Source organism: Canis lupus, chromosome 12, assembly GCF_011100685.1.
Source record: "Canis lupus familiaris isolate Mischka breed German Shepherd chromosome 12, alternate assembly UU_Cfam_GSD_1.0, whole genome shotgun sequence".
Taxonomy (NCBI): Eukaryota; Metazoa; Chordata; class Mammalia; order Carnivora; family Canidae; genus Canis; species Canis lupus.
Window position 1 is genome coordinate 53,678,238 of NC_049233.1, and position 17,446 is coordinate 53,695,683.

The following is a 17,446-nucleotide window of genomic DNA, read 5'->3' on the forward strand; positions in this document are numbered from 1 at the left end:
CACTTCCTCTACATATGGATGGCTTCTTCCATTACCAATATCTTCCACCAGAGTGGCATATTTGTTGCAATAAATGAATCTATACTAGCAAAATCATAGTCATCCAAAGTCCATAATTCATATTAGGGGTCACTCTTGGTGTTGTTACATTTTATGGGTTTAAACAAATATATAATGACATGCATCCATCATTATAGTATCACACAAAGTATTTTCACTGCCCTAAAAATTCTGATCTATGCTTATACATCCTCACCCCTCCCTGGCTCCACCCCGCCCACTAAACCCTGGCAAGTACTGACCTTTGTACTATTTCTATAGTTTTGCCCTTTCCGGAATGTCATATAGTTGGAATTAATGCTAACAGTCTGGGTCCAAGTACCCAGAGGAGGTCCTCCAGGAACAGCCAAGAGGGTCCTTGGCTTCACACAGGATAAAAATCAAATGTGAGCCAGAAGGAGTTGAAAGCAGAGTTTACCAAAGATATAGAAAGAAAGGATATAACAGATGGAGTCAGTGTCCAGGAGACTCAGAAAGGAAAGGAGGAGTTCCATCTTTGTTCAAGGTCTGAGTTTTTTTGTTTGTTTGTTTTATTGAGAGTAGATGTCTGGTGTACATGTTCTCTCAGGCATCCAGGAACATGCTAGAACAAAGATGAATGTCCAGGTGTGATTCCTTGGAGGCAGGGGGTCTTGGCATCAGGATGCTGACTCCTGTGATCTGGAATGCACATATGATAATTTTGGCTCATTGGTCCTTCCTTAGATGTTATTTATTCCAAAGAATCACTAACTCCTTGTCACTTACAAGGAGAACATATGCTATTTGCATCACAAGATATGTATACAGTAGGATAGGGGTGCAGGTCCTAACAAGAATAGAAGTCGGAAAAGAAGCAAAGGGGAAAAAAGAAACTTTTTCTCTCATGGGATCCCTTCAGTGTCCCTGTTTCAGAATCCTTCAGTATGTAGTCTTTTCAGATTGGCTTCTTTCACTAGCAATATGCATTTATAGACTCATTTTTTTTTCACAAGGATGCCTTTTTCCAGCTGTATTTGTTTAAAAACTATCCTTTCTCCATTGAATTGCCTTCATTCCTTTGTTAAAGATCAGCTCACTATATTTGTGTAGGCCTGTATTTGGGCTCTATATTATGTTCCACTAATTAACCTGTCTATTCTTACCTCATTGAATTTTATTTTAATTCGAGGAGGTTATTTCTATAAAGTATCATTTTTATTATCAATTTCTAGAATAGTAATATTCTCACATCAATACATTCATAGAATGTATTTAATGTGAACATTTTGGATTTCTTCATCCAGAACTTAAATAAATGCATTGAGTAATTAAATCTTAAAATAAATTTTTATTGCACACGTCTTTATTTTAGACATTTAAGAATTAAGAATTGTGTTATTTGCAGTAAGTCCAAATAATGACAATTACAGCTTAGTTTGAGTTCTAGAAGATAAATATCATGTCATTAAGCTCATACAGTTTGGCTGTCTATTTAGAAAAGAACCAAGATGATTCTTACCTTGTAGTTTCTTTTAAAATACATTTCGGATAGATTTAATATAACAAATGAACCCAGAAAATAGCTTTTAAAAAGTGTAGGAGAATATATATCTGATCTCAAGCTGGGGAAGGTCTTACTAAGTATTTTGCCAAAGGAAAGGTTGATAGATTTGGCTATATAAAAATGTAATTATCCAAAAGTAAAGAGAAAAAGATATCATAAACAACTGGAAAATGTTTGTCATATGTGTTAATCAAAGCTTTAGATTCTTATTCTATAAAAGTTTTAAGAAATCGATAATCAAAAGATAAACACTCTATTAGAAAAATAAAAGGCAGACCTAAGCAAGGAACATAAAAAGTACTAATGGCCAATAAACTTGTGGAAAAAATGTTTAATCACAAAGAAATGCACATTAAATCAATACAAATACCTTATTTTACTTTTCACATTGGAATTTTTTATTTTAATACTGAATGTTGGCACGAGTGCATAGAAGCAAGTTAATAAAAGGAGCTGATATTTATTGAGCATTTGCTTTGAGCCAGGAAATTTCACATATATTTGGTAAGATTGTACATTAACTACCAGAAACCAAAAACCAAAACAAAAAACTTAGACAGTATAATTTAATTATCTTATCACCACATATTGCTTTATGAAGTCAACAATTTCTTTTTTTTTTTTAAGTTTTAGATGTGTTTGCTGTTTTAAACCCTAGATTTAAGGTTTTTTTGATTAACACAGGAACATTATGAAATGAACTTTGGCCCCAAAGTTCATCAATTTAACTTTTACTTTGTTAAAATAATAACATGAAATTTAATTTCTACACTGCTATTTGTTTAGTTCCTCTTTTGGCAATGAAAAACTAATCATATATCTGTATTTCCCTAATGTTTACTGCCTTAGTCAAGATACTTTTGTGCTTTTTCCAATCTAAATAATTATACACTTTTGCAATTTCCCAAACTTGTACAGACTCTTCCTCCGTAAAGCAAATAAAACACTATGATATAACCATATAATCAAAATGGAGACAGGTTGTTTAAGAGCATAATAGAAAGCTGTAACCTGAAACTTGCTAAATATTTTTCCAAGAGGAACAGGAAAATGTGCAACAAACAGAGAAGACACATTTACTGTAAATTCCACAGGGGGCTTATATTTTCTATCTTCAATGTTAGGGACATTGCTAATCAGCCCAATGTGATTTTTAGAAGAAAGGTCATTTCTATCTGAGACCTTAAATATGCTTAGGTCATAGCCAACAGTATATTCAAAACTTAAATCATACCAAAAGGGTTTTATACTGATGGGAGCATTCTCGTACAGTGTTAAAATATCCTTCTATTAAGAAAAGCAAAAGAACAGTGCAATTATGACCTGGAATTTTATATATATCTTACCTTCTTCCACAGAAAATTGGAGGGGGGTACATTAAACTATGTATTGAGCACTGATAACAGGTGCAGTATTTTTCCAGGTGTTGGGAAACATCAGTAAAATCATAGACAAGGGATGCCTGGGTGGCTTAGTGGTTGATTGTCTGCCTCTGGCTCAGGGCGTGATCCCAGAGTCCCAGGATCAAGTCCCATATTGCGCTCCTTGCATGGAGCCTGCTTCTGTCTCTGCCTCTCTCTCCTGCCTCTCTCTGTGTCTCTCATGAATCAGTAAATAAAATCTTAAAAAAAAAAACATAGGCAAAAAATGTGTCCTGTTGACTTCAAATTATAGGAAAAGAATAAAGACTCTGTTTAGCAAATGATATAGCATGATAGAAGGTGATTAATAATGTGGAAGCAAGAAAAAAGAGGTAAGAAACAATAAAGGATGGGCTGGGAGTGAAGGGAAATGTAAATGTAAGATAGTCAGGAGTCAAGAAGGTGATATAGTAGTGAATACTTTTAAAAAGTGAGGGAGTTAGCCATCAGATAGCTGGAGGAAGAACATTTCAGAAAGAAAAAACAGGCAATGCAGAAGCCCTAAGTAGTGTTCTAGGCATGCCTTAGGATCAGCATGGAAGGCAGTGTGGCTGGAGTAGGATGAATGAAGAGGAGAGTATTAAGGAATAAGGTTAGAGAAGTAATGAGAGTGGGCAGGTGTAGAGCATGTGGGGCTTTGTAGGCTGCTCTAAATACTTCGGAAATTGCTTAATGGAGAGTCATTGGAGAGTTTTGAGTAGTATTAATCTTCTACTAATATATTTTTTAAAGACAAATTTCATTCTGTGTTTCAAATAACTGTAGATGGGTGAGTGGGTAAGGTAGAAACAAGGAAACTGCAGTAATTCATGCAAAACGTAGTGGAGCATAGTGTCAACCACAGAAATATGGAAGAGATTCTATCTGTATATTTTAAGGTAAAACTAACATATTTTCTGGTGGATCGGGACCAGGGTATGAGAGGGAGAAGTGCTAAGGATAACCTGCTCTTTGTTCTGGAGAGAGACATAATTTTATCTTCCAAGTCTTCTAACTAAAAATCCTCAAAAAATACTGCTAAAAAAAAGTTAGTTTGTTATCCTAAGATGTGTAAAACTGTAAGATGTGCAAAACTGTTTTCCATTGATCAATTTTCCTCTCATTTCCTTTACTTGGAAAAACAGCACTGCCATGCACTTTGTCATATACTTGTGTAGGTCTGAAACTTGAGTCTTTGTTAAGACCTCCATTTCTCTGGGAATATTACAACAAAGACACATGTTTTTCCTACTATTGGCATTCATGAAAGATTCTGACACCCGTATTGGAAACTTGAGTAAAACCAGCCTTAGGATGAAGCCAGTTATTTGTGAGAAGGACAGGGTAGATAGATGCAAAGTAAGTGGACTTCATTGACAGTGTTGAACAGGTTTTCAGCATAATCTGAAGCAACACTTTGGTTCCTATATTGTTTGTGAATGTTAGTTAGACCCACAGCTAATATCATACTCAATGGTAACAAACTGAACACTTTCTTACTAAACCAGAATTAAGCAAGTATGCTCACTCTCACCACTTTTATTCAGCCTAATTCTGGAAGTCCTAGCCAGACGAATTTGGCAAGAAAAAGAGAAAAAAGGCATCCAAATAAAAAGAAAGATGTAAAATTGTCCCTTTTTGCTGATGATATTATCATCAGCATATATGTATATGGAAAATAATAAATATTCCACCAAAAACTGTTAGAACTAGTCAACAAATTCAGTAAAGTTGCAAGACACAAAATCAACATATAAATATTAGTCTTGTTTCTATACATGAACAACAAAGTATCTGAGAATAAATAAAGACAGTAATACTCTTTGAAATATCATCCAAAACAGTAAAATATTTAAGAATAAATTTACCTAGAAAGTGAAAAATCTCTACAATGAAAATTACAGGACTGATGAAATAAATTGAAGCAGATATAAATAAATGGAACAATATTCTATGTTCAAGGATCATAAGAGTTAGCATTGTCAAGATGTTTGTACTGCCCAAAGCCAGCTATGGATTCAATGCAGTGAAGCAGCAAAAGAGAATAAGAAATCAATCCATTTACAATGGCACCAAAAGCAATAAGATACCTAGGAATAAACCTAGTCAAAGAGGTAAAAGACCTGTACTCTGAAAACTATAAAACACTGATGAATGAAATTGAAGATGACACAAAGAAATGGAAAGACATTACATGCTCATGGACTGGAAGAACAAATGTTGTTAAAATGGCCATACTACCTAAAGCAATCTACACGTTTAATGTAATCTTTATCAAAATACCACCAGCATTTTTCACAGAGCTGGAAAAAAATCCAAAAATTGGTATAGAACCGCAAAACATCCCAAATAGCCAAAGCAACCTTGAAAAAGAGAAGCAAAGCTAGAGGCATCACAATTCCAGACTTCAAATTATATTACAAAGCCATAGTCACCAAAACAGTATAGTACTGGCATAAAAACAGACACATAGAGCAATGACTAGAATCAAGAGCTCAGAAATAAACTCATGCATATATGTATTTGATTAATATGTGACAAGGGAGCCAAGAATGCTCATTGAGGAAAAGATTGCCTCTTTAATAAGTAGTGTTTACTTATTAATTTTTTAAATCTTTAGAAACTGTATTTATTTATTCATGAGAGACACAGAGAGAGAGGCAGAGACATAGGCAGAGGGAGAAAAAGGCTCCCTGAGGGAAGCCTGATGCAGGACTCGATCCCAGGACCACAGGAATCATGGCCTGAGCCAACGGCAGACACTCAACCACTGAGACACCCAGGCGTCCCATTAAGTAGTGTTTATTTAAAGCTGGTTTTCCCAACACCATTTGTGGAAAAGACAATTTCCCATGGGATATTCTTCCTTGTTGTTGTTGTTGTTGTTGTTGTTTTTTAAGATTCTATTTATTTATTCATGAGAGACACAGAAAGAGAGACAGAGACACAGGCAAAGGGAGAAGCAGTCTCCACGCAGGGAGCCCGATGTGGGACTCGATCCCTAGTCTTCAGGATCACACCCTGAGCTGAAAGCAGGCGCTAAACCGCTGAACCACCCAAGGATCCCCTTTTCTTGCTTTGTTAAAGATTAATTGACCATATAGTTGTGGCTTATTGTGGGTTTTCTATTTTGTTCCATTGATCTATGTGTCTGAGATCAGGAAGTGTGATGCCTTTATCTTTGTTCTTTTTAAGGTTGTTTCAGCTATTCAGGGTATTTGTGGGTTTATATGGATTTTAGGATTTTTTTTTTGTATTTTTGTGAAAATGATACTGGAATTTTTATATAAAAATTATATATAATAGGGCAACCCGGGTGGCTCAGCAGTTTAGCGCTGCCTTCAGCCCAGGGTGTGATCCTGGAGACCCAGGATCGAGTCCCACATTGGGCTCCCTGCATGGAGCCTGCTTCTCCCTCTGCCTGTGTCTCTGCCTCTCTGCCTCTCTGTCTCTCTGTCTCTCTGTCTCTCTGTCTCTCTCTCTCCCGTCTCTCATGAATAAATACAATCTTTTAAAAAATTATATGTAATATATGATGTGTGAATATGTGTATACACACACATATACTACAAAAAAGAAAGAAGTCCTGTCATTTGTAGCACAATGGATGGACCCTGAGGACACTATGCTAAATGAAATAAGCAGATAAAAAAGGATAATTTATGGAATTTTAAAAAAATTGATCTCAGAGAAGCAGAGCATAAAGTGGTGGCTTATCAGGATCTATAGGGTGGGGAAAATGAGATGATATTGATCAAAGGGGACAAACTTTGAGTTATAAGATAAATTCTGAGGCTCTAACGTACAGCATAATGACTGTAGTTAACAATACCGTATTATAAACTTAAATGTTGCCATGAGAGTAAAGCTTTAATGTTCTCACCATAACAACAACAATAACAAAATGGTGATTATGTGAGATGGAGGATGTATAATCTTATTGTGGTAAACAGTTCACAATAAATATGTGCATAAATATCACCCTGTAAACCTAAACTCGTATAACAGTATATGTTCATTTTATTTTCATAAGGCTGGAAAAAAATCCTCAAGCTTCTCAGAGAGTTCTCAGTAATAAGTAAACACACCTACTGTATACATACAAAGACAAAAGGAAGAAACCTTCTCTATTGATCTCTGTCAGTCTAGAAGGTTAGAAAATAAGAATAGAATTATTTGCCCCTGCCCCCCACAACACATACAAAATCAACTGTGCAATGTATTCAGTGACAGGTGTATCTCATTTACTGTACATACTCTGGGAAGGTGCACATTATATTTGAATCTACTGAAGTTTTTTTTTTTTTTTTTTTTTTTTTTAGGGGGAAAGGAAATAGTGGCGGTAGGATTCCACATTCCCTTTCAGTAAGGGAAGGGTCAAATTTTAAGTTCTGAAAACTATAAAGTCCTGAAACTATAAAGAAATGGTAGCTAAAAAAAAAAAAAAAAGAAATGGTAGCTAATTTTAATAGCATGTTTCCAAATGCCAGCTATTGTTCTTCTTAACACATATTAACTTACTTAATCCTTAACACAACACCAAGAGTTAGGCATGTTTGTTATTCCTGGGCTACTAAGGCACAGCGAATAACAGCTGAGATAGTGCGAGATTTCACATCCAGAGTCCCCCTACATCAACTAACTCCTATATTGTTTGTCATCCATCATATTTCCTTCTGCCTCTCATTTTATAATCTGTCCTGAGACTATTATATCATTCTGTTTAAACTGTTTCTTATCAATCATTTATGAGAAACTGAACACAAGTTTTCATACTAAAGAAAAACTTCGTTTGCCAGATTTGCATTTGAACCTTTGATGCACGCAAAAGTATGTTCCAGAAAAGTCCTCTTAACACAAAATTAACCACAAGGATGAAGCTGAGGCTCACAGAGTTGGTCTAATAGTGACTGTTCACCATCTGGCTATTCTATCAATAGAGTACCACTAAAAATCCTCACAGGAAACAAACTGATATTTTTGTTCTGCCAAAAAAGGGGCACCTTAGAAACCAAAGAAATGGAATCACTGAGTGACGGAAAATTTTGAGTCTGTTTATCATTGGTATGAATATATGACTGTATAAAGCAATACTATTCTTTCATCTAGTTACTCCATGTTGGCTGTATCACTACTAAAATACCTATTAGTGACTAAAAATACCTGCAGAATAGATTCAAAAATAATGAGTGATACTGTATTGCCAGCTCCTGGTGTATCCTAGAGTTAATAACAAGCACATATGCATTATTTGTGCCTTCCTAGCACCTCCCAACTATGGGAAATAGTAGCACGTTTCAGATTACAACTCTATTTATCTCTTAAACCACCCTGTCTCAATTTTGATGTTGTGATTATATCATGGTGTGGTATCTACCTTAAGTACATGGTTTCTGGCATTACTTGGAGAAACAGAAATGACTGTATAATTATTTGGTGTAGAAGACAAAAGCCCTCAAGGGAATTTTATGAATGAATTTAAAATTAAAGATGTGGAGAAATATGATTATCTCATCATAAAGAAGTTAGTTAACTTGTGGTTAAAGAGCAATGCGGAATAGCTCTATTAATACAGACAAAAAGGTTAGTGAAATCACAACACAAAAACTGACAGAGCAGGTGCAGTGCTGATACCGAGTCAGTACTAAACAGTGGGGACAATCAAACAGCCTCCTGTCTATACCCTGCGTAGGTCCAGGCTTTATCTCAGAGGCTGAGGCTGCTCTGCTGCAGGCTTGAATCCAGTTGCTAGATAAAGTTTGGGATCAAACAATTTGTGTGTGTGTGTGTGTGTGTGTGTGTGTGTAAAAGAGAAATATGAATGGTGACTTTATAGTAGCATATAATTCTAAATATACCCCAATTTCTTTTTTAATCATATAAAAGTTTTGATATTTGGAAAAGAAAAGAAGACAAAAGTAGGAACACAAATCTAGTCTTCCTTAAACCAGCTGCATACAGATGCCACAGATTTTTGAGGGAGAAATGAAGAGTCTATAGCTAAATAACTTGATTTGTTGCCACAAAAGCTATTCATTTGATTCCAGAATATTAGTTAAAGTTCTGGTGAAGGGTGATAATTTGAGGGAGCTATAGACTCTTTTGAACTCTGGGAAATAAGGTCTTCTGCAGCAGGCTTAATTCGCCTTTGACTGTTTTTTTTTTTTTTTCTTCCTTCCTGAACCTTACTATTATTATTTTTGTCCCTCTAAAGGTGTAAAGCAAAGGGGATAAAGAAGAGGGTACTTCCTTATAAGTGGAGAGCCTCTGTCCTCTGAGAACCAGTCCTCTAGAGAAAAATTCAAGAGGCCAATTCTCTGTTGCAAAAGAAAAAAAAAATCCCATGTATCATATTTTTGCACTTAATGTATATAGTTCTTCCTAAATCCTGTGAAGCATGGATTCAAACTAATGGTATTACCCCAAAAGACTAAACATATACTTTGATAAATTTAGGACATTATGTTACATTTCTTATCAAAGAAGAATTTGCTCTGGTATGCAAATTATAAAATGTAAGAATATATGGGTCTAGGCCAAAAATATTAATCCATAAAACTCAATAGCGTGCAATTTTCATAATTACAAGCTGTACTAAGCAGTATGGCAAGATTTAAGGTAGAGTTTTGATGGTTACTTTATGATAAATGCATGCCCTTCAGTCGTCTTTTAGAGAGCATAAATATCAGTTACTGCAGGGTAATTTTCTTTCAGCTTTATGTAGAGACAATACAATTGGACATTTTGCTTCTTGATATCATTTCAGAAAGAATTTAAGAAAATTATTTTCTTGCTGTAAAAGCCTACTATCTGTGATTTTTGTTAGACAATTCTGGGAATAAGTAAAGGTAGATTAGCATCTACAGAGGTGCCAGAAGGGACTGTCTGGGGATTTCTGAGTTTTGAGAGAGAGTGGACAAGAGCCTGAACCAAGGCTTTCACGGTGACTGCCATGTGGTGATAGTTTGAAATTAGAGAAATCTCTCTGAAGGGGAACTGTGTACCACAGAAATGGCAGGAGGCAAGCTTAGCATGGTACCCATCCTAGCACAAAATGCAGAGATACCTTCCTCTCCAAACTTTGCATAGAAATACAAATCTTTTTCATAATACAGTTTACCAATGATACCAACACACACTATATACATACATATATAATATATGTTATATATATATGTTATATATATAACATATATATATATAATACTTCACCTAGACATCCCTCTTTAGGAATTTATCCAAGGGAATAAATTAGAGAAATATAGGCAGTAAGGAAGACAAAAATGCACGTTGTGATAGGTCCAACCCAGGACTGAAGTTCTTGGTTTCTCTTCCATCTTATAGAATCAGCATAGCTCTTGTCTACAGCCTGACCATTTCATTAATGTTATATAACTGTGCATGAGTGATGTCTGGTTATTTCTTCTTATAAATTGTGGAAGAGTAATAAGATCATTCCAGTGGCTTAGTAAGAAATTATATCCAGAACCCGGATGTTAAACATGGGTTTCTAAAGGCATTATAAAAGGTTATTATAAAAGATAATTATCCCAGAATTTTATCATCACCTGGTGGGAGGCTGAGATGTAGGAAAGTCACATTTAGGATTTCCTGTAACCTTGCAGATATTCAATCTTTCACTAATCACCTGGTGACAACTTTAAACTAATCACCACTGACCTAAGCTTCTCTCTCATGAGGACCTTGAGAAACAGAAGAATCCTAATTGATTACCCAAGCCTTTTTTTTTTTAATTATTATTACAATGAATCTTTCTAGCTCTTGCAGATAATTATTACCTATAAAGGACTTATTTGTCAAAGTGTTTATTTTTTCCCAAGGGACATAAAAGCAGTCCTTTATGGTCGTACATTGGATATACATGAAAATGTTAAAAAAAAAAAAAAACACTTAATATCAGTTTAGCATTGTTTGAATATATAATAATTACAGTCATGACAGCTATGAAAACAGTGATGACAATAATAACAGTTAATATTTATTGAACATTTCATTTTGTGACCATGCAAAGATTCTCTTTTAAGGGTTTTACATACAATAACATTGAGTACTTATGGGAAATCTTTGAGGTTATATATAGCTATCTCTATTTTACAGTGGAGACCAACTGGATTTGATTCCATGTAACCTGATTTTAAAGCCAGGATTTCTCAATGGTGCCTGGGTGGCTCAGTCAGATAAGCATCTGACTCCTGGTTTCAGCTCAAGTCATGATCTCAGGGTTCTGAGATTGAGCCCCATGTCATGCTTCATGCTGGACTGGGCATGGGGCCTGCTTAAGATTCTCTCTCCCTCTGCCCTCCCATCCCCGCAAAAAGAACAAAACAGGACTTCACGTTACTCCATTCATTATTAAAGGAGTTCACATTTTTCACTTTCTTTCATACTTTATTTTATATAGAATATAATATAGACAGATTATAAAAATTAGTAATATAAAGCATATTATATATAATGTATATGCATGTATTGAATCATACACATATTGAAATTCAGTAGGTATTTATGGAAATGTTAACAGTGTTTATGATGGAAGATTTGTGGATTTTTTGGTTTTCATTGTGCATATCTTCCTGCATTATTTGCAATTTTAACGGGGAAATATATTATTTTTCTAAAAATATTCTGAAGATTAAAATATATAATTATGTGGAAAATATTTGAAAAATACTGTTTAAAAATAGGTTTCCAAATTGGTATGCACTTATGATGACACTTTTGCACTCTTAAGCCTACACATACACGAACACACATACCCAGACTCACAGGTAAAATGTTCGAAGTACATCAAAATATTAGTTACAATTATCTTTAGGTGACGAAATTATGCAGTTTAAATATTCTTCTTGCTAAAATATGCTTTATTATTCTACTACAAATTAACATGCGTCATTTTGTAATAGGAATTGAAGCCAATAAAATTCAACCTTAAAGAAGAAAAAGAAAGGGGAAGAGATAAAACAGCAAGAGAAGTAGCATGGGAAGTGAAGTTGGAAGCTTCTAGAGTATGAAATCTAGTTCTGGCATCACTCTTTAATGGCTGCCATTCACCTACATAAACCTCAAACTCTTTATCTGCACAGAAGTGTATAGTAATAACATTCACCTCGTAAAATTACATATAAACCGAATTGAATAGTTTACATGAAATATATTCATGGAAATGAATTCAAATCCTACGAATGACTCTTCTGTTTAGTCTAAAGAAACAATATAATATGGAAAAAAGAGTTGTGATTCAAGGTAACATAGAAAAATTATAGTTCTTCCTAAACTAGAACTCTTTATCTGCTAATCTGACCAACATGTTCTTACCTACTAGCATTTTTTTTTGGTGGTCTTCCCATTTTGTCTTAGACTTTTTCAACTTTGAGTATTGGTTTCAGAAAAATTGGCAAACTCAAGGTTTGCCCTTCTGACTCAATGAAACAGCATAATAGCAGCTTTTGTATTCCATGCCTGCTCTTGAATAACAGAACTTGGAATTGAGACATCGACCTACACCCTGATGAATGCTCCAGACATGAGTTGGACCCTTGGGGTACAGCCAGCATGGTATTTTCTGCCTCACTCTTCTCAGACCGCATCCTTTCCCGAATTCCAGATCATTCCTTTTGGCCAGAAAGTCCAGCCTACTCATTACCAATTAATTTCTAAATATGAAGATTGTTTCTCCCACTAGACTACAGAGTGTTGAGAACACCTAGGGTTTTATGCCTAGAACACTGGATCTTTGCTTGTGCTCCCAGAGCAGAGACCTCACATGTGGTTTAAGGGAATGAGGACTCTAGGGATGACTACATAACAGATGGTTTTTCAAGCTCTATATAACTCCATGTTCTTTAAAGTATTTGGGCCAGTCAACCTTTGCAATTGTGTGTCTATTGAGAGGCTTTTATAAATCCTGAGTTTAAACAATGTTGCTGATCTCCAGAATGGGTAACTTGAAAATACTGGCTTTCTCTTGTATCTTTTAGATATAATCAACTGACCAACTACCAAGCAAACACTAAAACAAGTTTTATTTATCTGTTACTATCTGTTTGGTATCTTATTAGTCTGTCTCTACTGACCCATGTCATCACAATGGACATACAGCTCTCTTTGCGCTGTTTTGTTCCTACGTTAGAGCACTCTTTGTGATTGATTTTTAAATGTTCACTCTTTTTTCCCCCTCTCTGAGATTATATTCTTTGATCTCCGAGAGTAAATGCATTATCTAAAATGTGCTCCTGCTTCTTCCCACTCTAGGATTCAGAGGCCTCATTAGGCCTTTTATTCAATCCATCCTAACTAATAAATTCCCTTCAGTGTTAAATCTATTCTGGGGAAATAATTTACTGTGATTCATTTGTGCCACATGTATGCAGTGCCCAGCTTTGGATGAATAGAGAATAGTGACACAGTTTGGAGTAAAATTATATAATTGAGTTTGATGGATCAGTTTTAGCTCAATGTCATGTTTATGTTAAGTACTGAAAAATGTTTGTCATAGAAATGTTGAGGTAGAGTAGGAATAGCATTGGAAGAGTCATAATGTTGGCTCTGAGACATCAGTATTAGACTCCACTTCTAAAATGAGAATTATCATTTGTGGGTCAAATGAGATGATATGTTTGAAAACGTTTTCCCAAAAATAAAGGTTTCAGTACATGTAAGTTAATTTTAAACTTATTAGGCCTAAATGCAAATAACCACTGCAAAGATATTCTGGTATGTAAAATGAGTTGGGCTTTGGAGACCAAATATCATCATCATCATTACCATTGTTACCATCCCAATGTTAACAATAACAACTATAAATATTGAATGAGTATTACTATGTGCTATAAATGGTTTGTCATATTTAAAAAAAAATATCTCTAATCTCCTTGACTTGAAGGTGGGTATTATTCTCTCACTTTAACAGGTGAGGAAACAGGCTTAAAGAGGGTGGCTTGAGTAGCACCATACAGCCAGTGAATGACAGAGACTAAGATAATTTCAAAGTATACAGGTTTTCATCAGCAATCACAAGATAACTGGAATGATAATACAGATTACTTGTGTTTTTCTTACAAATGTAATGGTTTGCTCAAAACATAAGTAGATAAAAGGCAAGCAATTCCAGATCTACTCTTTGGAATTTTGCATCCACAATCTGTCTGCCCATTCTCTGAAGAATGACTCATCCTTCTGCCATGGTCTCAGCTTGGGTACATGGGATGCATGCACTACCAAATACAGGAATCAGCCAGCTGGACTTGAAGGGACCAACTATGCTTAAAGATGCAAGTTACCCAAGAATTAACTTCTCCATCGTCTTACAGGTTATTTTTAATAATTGAGTTAGATTGAAGTTGTGTTTTATCATTTGACCTCTTAGCCTATCAACATAACAGGACTCCTTTAATATTTTAGCCTTCCACATCGGGTTTTGCTAAGGCCAATATTGGCAACTGTACCTGGTATAGATTTATGTAAACATTCTGCCATTTATGGGATAATTATTGTGGAAAATTGCCTTCAGAATGTCCAGAACAATCCCCATAGCTTTCTATCACCACTATTGCAGGAAAAAGGTAATCTTCCTGAATTTCATTCCTGACTGTAATTCCTGAGAAACATTAATCTCTCTACCTTCAAGGTTCACATGTATAAAATGTAGGTAATATTGTTGCACAGAATCTTTCTTTAAATGAGATAATATATGCAGACTACTAACAGAATTCTTTATAACTACACACCTGCTCATTAAATTATAATTTCCTTCCTATTTTCATCTACTTAGGATGAATCAATCTTTGGAGAAGATATGGGCAATAAAAGACTATCAGATTGTATATATGCATGATTTTTTTAAGTACAGTAATTTTAAGTGTATAACACATCAATCTCATATGACCATTTTTCTTTAAGTTTAATATGAAGTGAGTTTATACATAACAAAATGTCCCTAAGAATGAAGGCTTATTAAAAGTAGGTCTTGCCTGAGCCCTCTCTTGAGGTTTGAGACTCTAACATAGCTTCACTTTATCCCTTTTAACTACATCCACTTAATTTCTCTATTAAGTAGTTCTGCTCCATTTGACCCAGGGACTCTTAACCCTTATTTCAATTCTTTCCACTTTAAGTGTAGAATAATAATAACACCTCTCTTACCCCTCAGAGGGTTGTTTTGAGGAGGAAAATGAGAATGAATGAAGTAAAAGAACATTAGCAAGCTGAAAATGTTGAAATAAGTATGTTAGGATTATTCTGTTAGGAGCTACCTTAAGTGGATAGTTTCTTTACTCAGAGATTCCAGGGTCTAAAAAGCTGAGGCAAATATTGGTATATACATCACACAAATCTATGTTTGCTGCTTTTCCTGGGCACATTGTTAGAATACTCTTCTAGGTCTCACTTAATTGTGATGAAGGGATGAAGTCATAGTCAGAAGAGTATGAGCATGATGAGTATGATGTATTTGACTCCTAAACTTGGCCCATGAAAACTTCCCAGGTAGACTCCTCTATGGTTTGTTTGGGTGTTGTTGTCATAGTTGCTCTTGTTGTTGTTGTTGTTGTTGTTGTTGTTGTTGTTGTTTTAGGGGCTGTTTTTTTTTTTTTTTGTGGCTGTTCTTTCTTCAAAATGCTGAATGGAGACAATCTCCAAGGTGATTCTGGACACTCTTTGTTCAATGCAACAGAGTCTCTGCATGGGTCCATGAATAACTACAAGGAGGATAGATGCATCATTGACATATGAGGAAAAAATTAACTTCTACTGCATGTAAATCCTTCCACACATTTGACTCAGTTTGTTAGTACAGCCAGAATAGGTCTAACCAAGCTTAAAATCTACTCTAATCACGTCGAGAATAACCCACTTCCGTATATTTTGATTCACTTAAGTCCTTCTAATGAACACTTGAAAATTTAAACATTTGCTACAATCAAAATAGGACGTATACTGCCAACAACAAAGCCACACAAATATTTTTCAGTATTCCTGAATGGAATGTGTAGATCTGAATACTTGCTAGAATGCTAATTAAGTTTTACAATGTTGTCATGATGGTGATTTTTCATATTTTATGTAAAGTATCATTATGTTACCCGGCTTATAGTGAGTATTCATTAAATAGTAGCTTAATATGAATGGAAATCATTGAGTTTTTCAACCTTTCAAAGGATAATAATAAATTATCACTAATAAAAATTACTGTGTACTTGGCATATTCTTCGAACTTTACATGCATTTTCTCATTTAATTCACATAAAAAACTCAGGGTAAATACTATTGTCACTCCCATTTTACAGACAAGGTAACAGAGTAGCTACGAGGCTAAACAACTTGCCCAAGGTCACATACAATATTTATGAGGATTAACTAGTTTATTCTGCGGTATACAAACACAAATTTCAGGGGATTGATGAAACAAGTTTCATCCTAATACTGCAGATTAGTAAACTTACAGGGAAGAATCCATGCTGTCTGTTGTTGCTCAAGGATCCAATCTGACTAAAGCCTCAGTTGGACAATAGCTTCCCCTCTTACTTTGACAAGAGGAAACAGACATGACTCATCAGGCACTGGATTCTAAAGCTTCTTCCCAGAAGTGACATATGTTGCTCTTTTCACATTTCAGATTACAACATATCACAGGGTCATACCAACTTTTAAAGAGGTGTGATCCTACCATATAACTGAAAGGAACAGACATGAATTATTATGAATGACCTTAATATCTAAAGGTTACAGCTAGTAAGCAGTAGAGGCAAGGATGCAAACTCAGGCAGTCTGGCTGCAAAGTTAGGACTTGTAACCACTAAGCAGAGGCATTGGATGCAGTGAAATGAGATTCAAGCAAGGACTCAGTAGGTATTCACCTCTCAAGAGGAGCCTGGTTATTTCTTTGTGACTAGGTACCATGGACAGATGACCTCAACTCATATAGTTTCATCATTTGCCTATATACCTTGAGGAGTTAGGGCCAGTAGCATCCAAGGCCCCTTTCTGCTACTGTGAAACATCTAAGAATACAGCTATAAAACTGAGCCTCTTTCAGCGGTTTAGCACCGCCTTCAGCCCAGGGCCAGATACTAGAGTCCCAGAATCAAGTCCCACGTGGGGCTCCTGCATGGAGCATGCTTCTCCCTCTGCCTGTGTCTCTGCCTCTCTCTCTCTCTCTGTCTGTGTCTTTCATGAGTAAATAAATAAAATAAATAAAATAAAATAAAATAAAATAAAATAAAATAAAATAAAATAAAATAAAATAAAAACTGAGCCTCTTTTCCAGGAATCCTTTCGCTGTTGTCTATGTAGAATGCTTATCCCTGAATCTTACTATAACAACCTGGTTCTAATCCATATCCTTCCTTCACTTAGCTAAATGATAAGATCACCTTGCTTTTGCACAATGCATTGCAAATAATAATGCTTTTTTTTTTTTTTTCACAATCCCATTTCCTACCAT

The 17,446-nt window shown here is 35.2% G+C and overlaps 1 long non-coding RNA gene across 1 annotated transcript; it reads right to left on the minus strand.

Moving 5' to 3' along the window:
* Positions 1 to 485: 485 nt before the first annotated feature.
* On the minus strand, positions 486 to 16,798 carry LOC102151427. Its single transcript, XR_005367466.1, has 3 exons — positions 16,446 to 16,798; positions 15,258 to 15,701; positions 486 to 720 (listed from the first exon to the last, which is right to left on the minus strand). It is a non-coding gene; the product is annotated as an uncharacterized LOC102151427 (long non-coding RNA).
* Between the last annotated feature and the right edge of the window lie 648 nt (positions 16,799 to 17,446).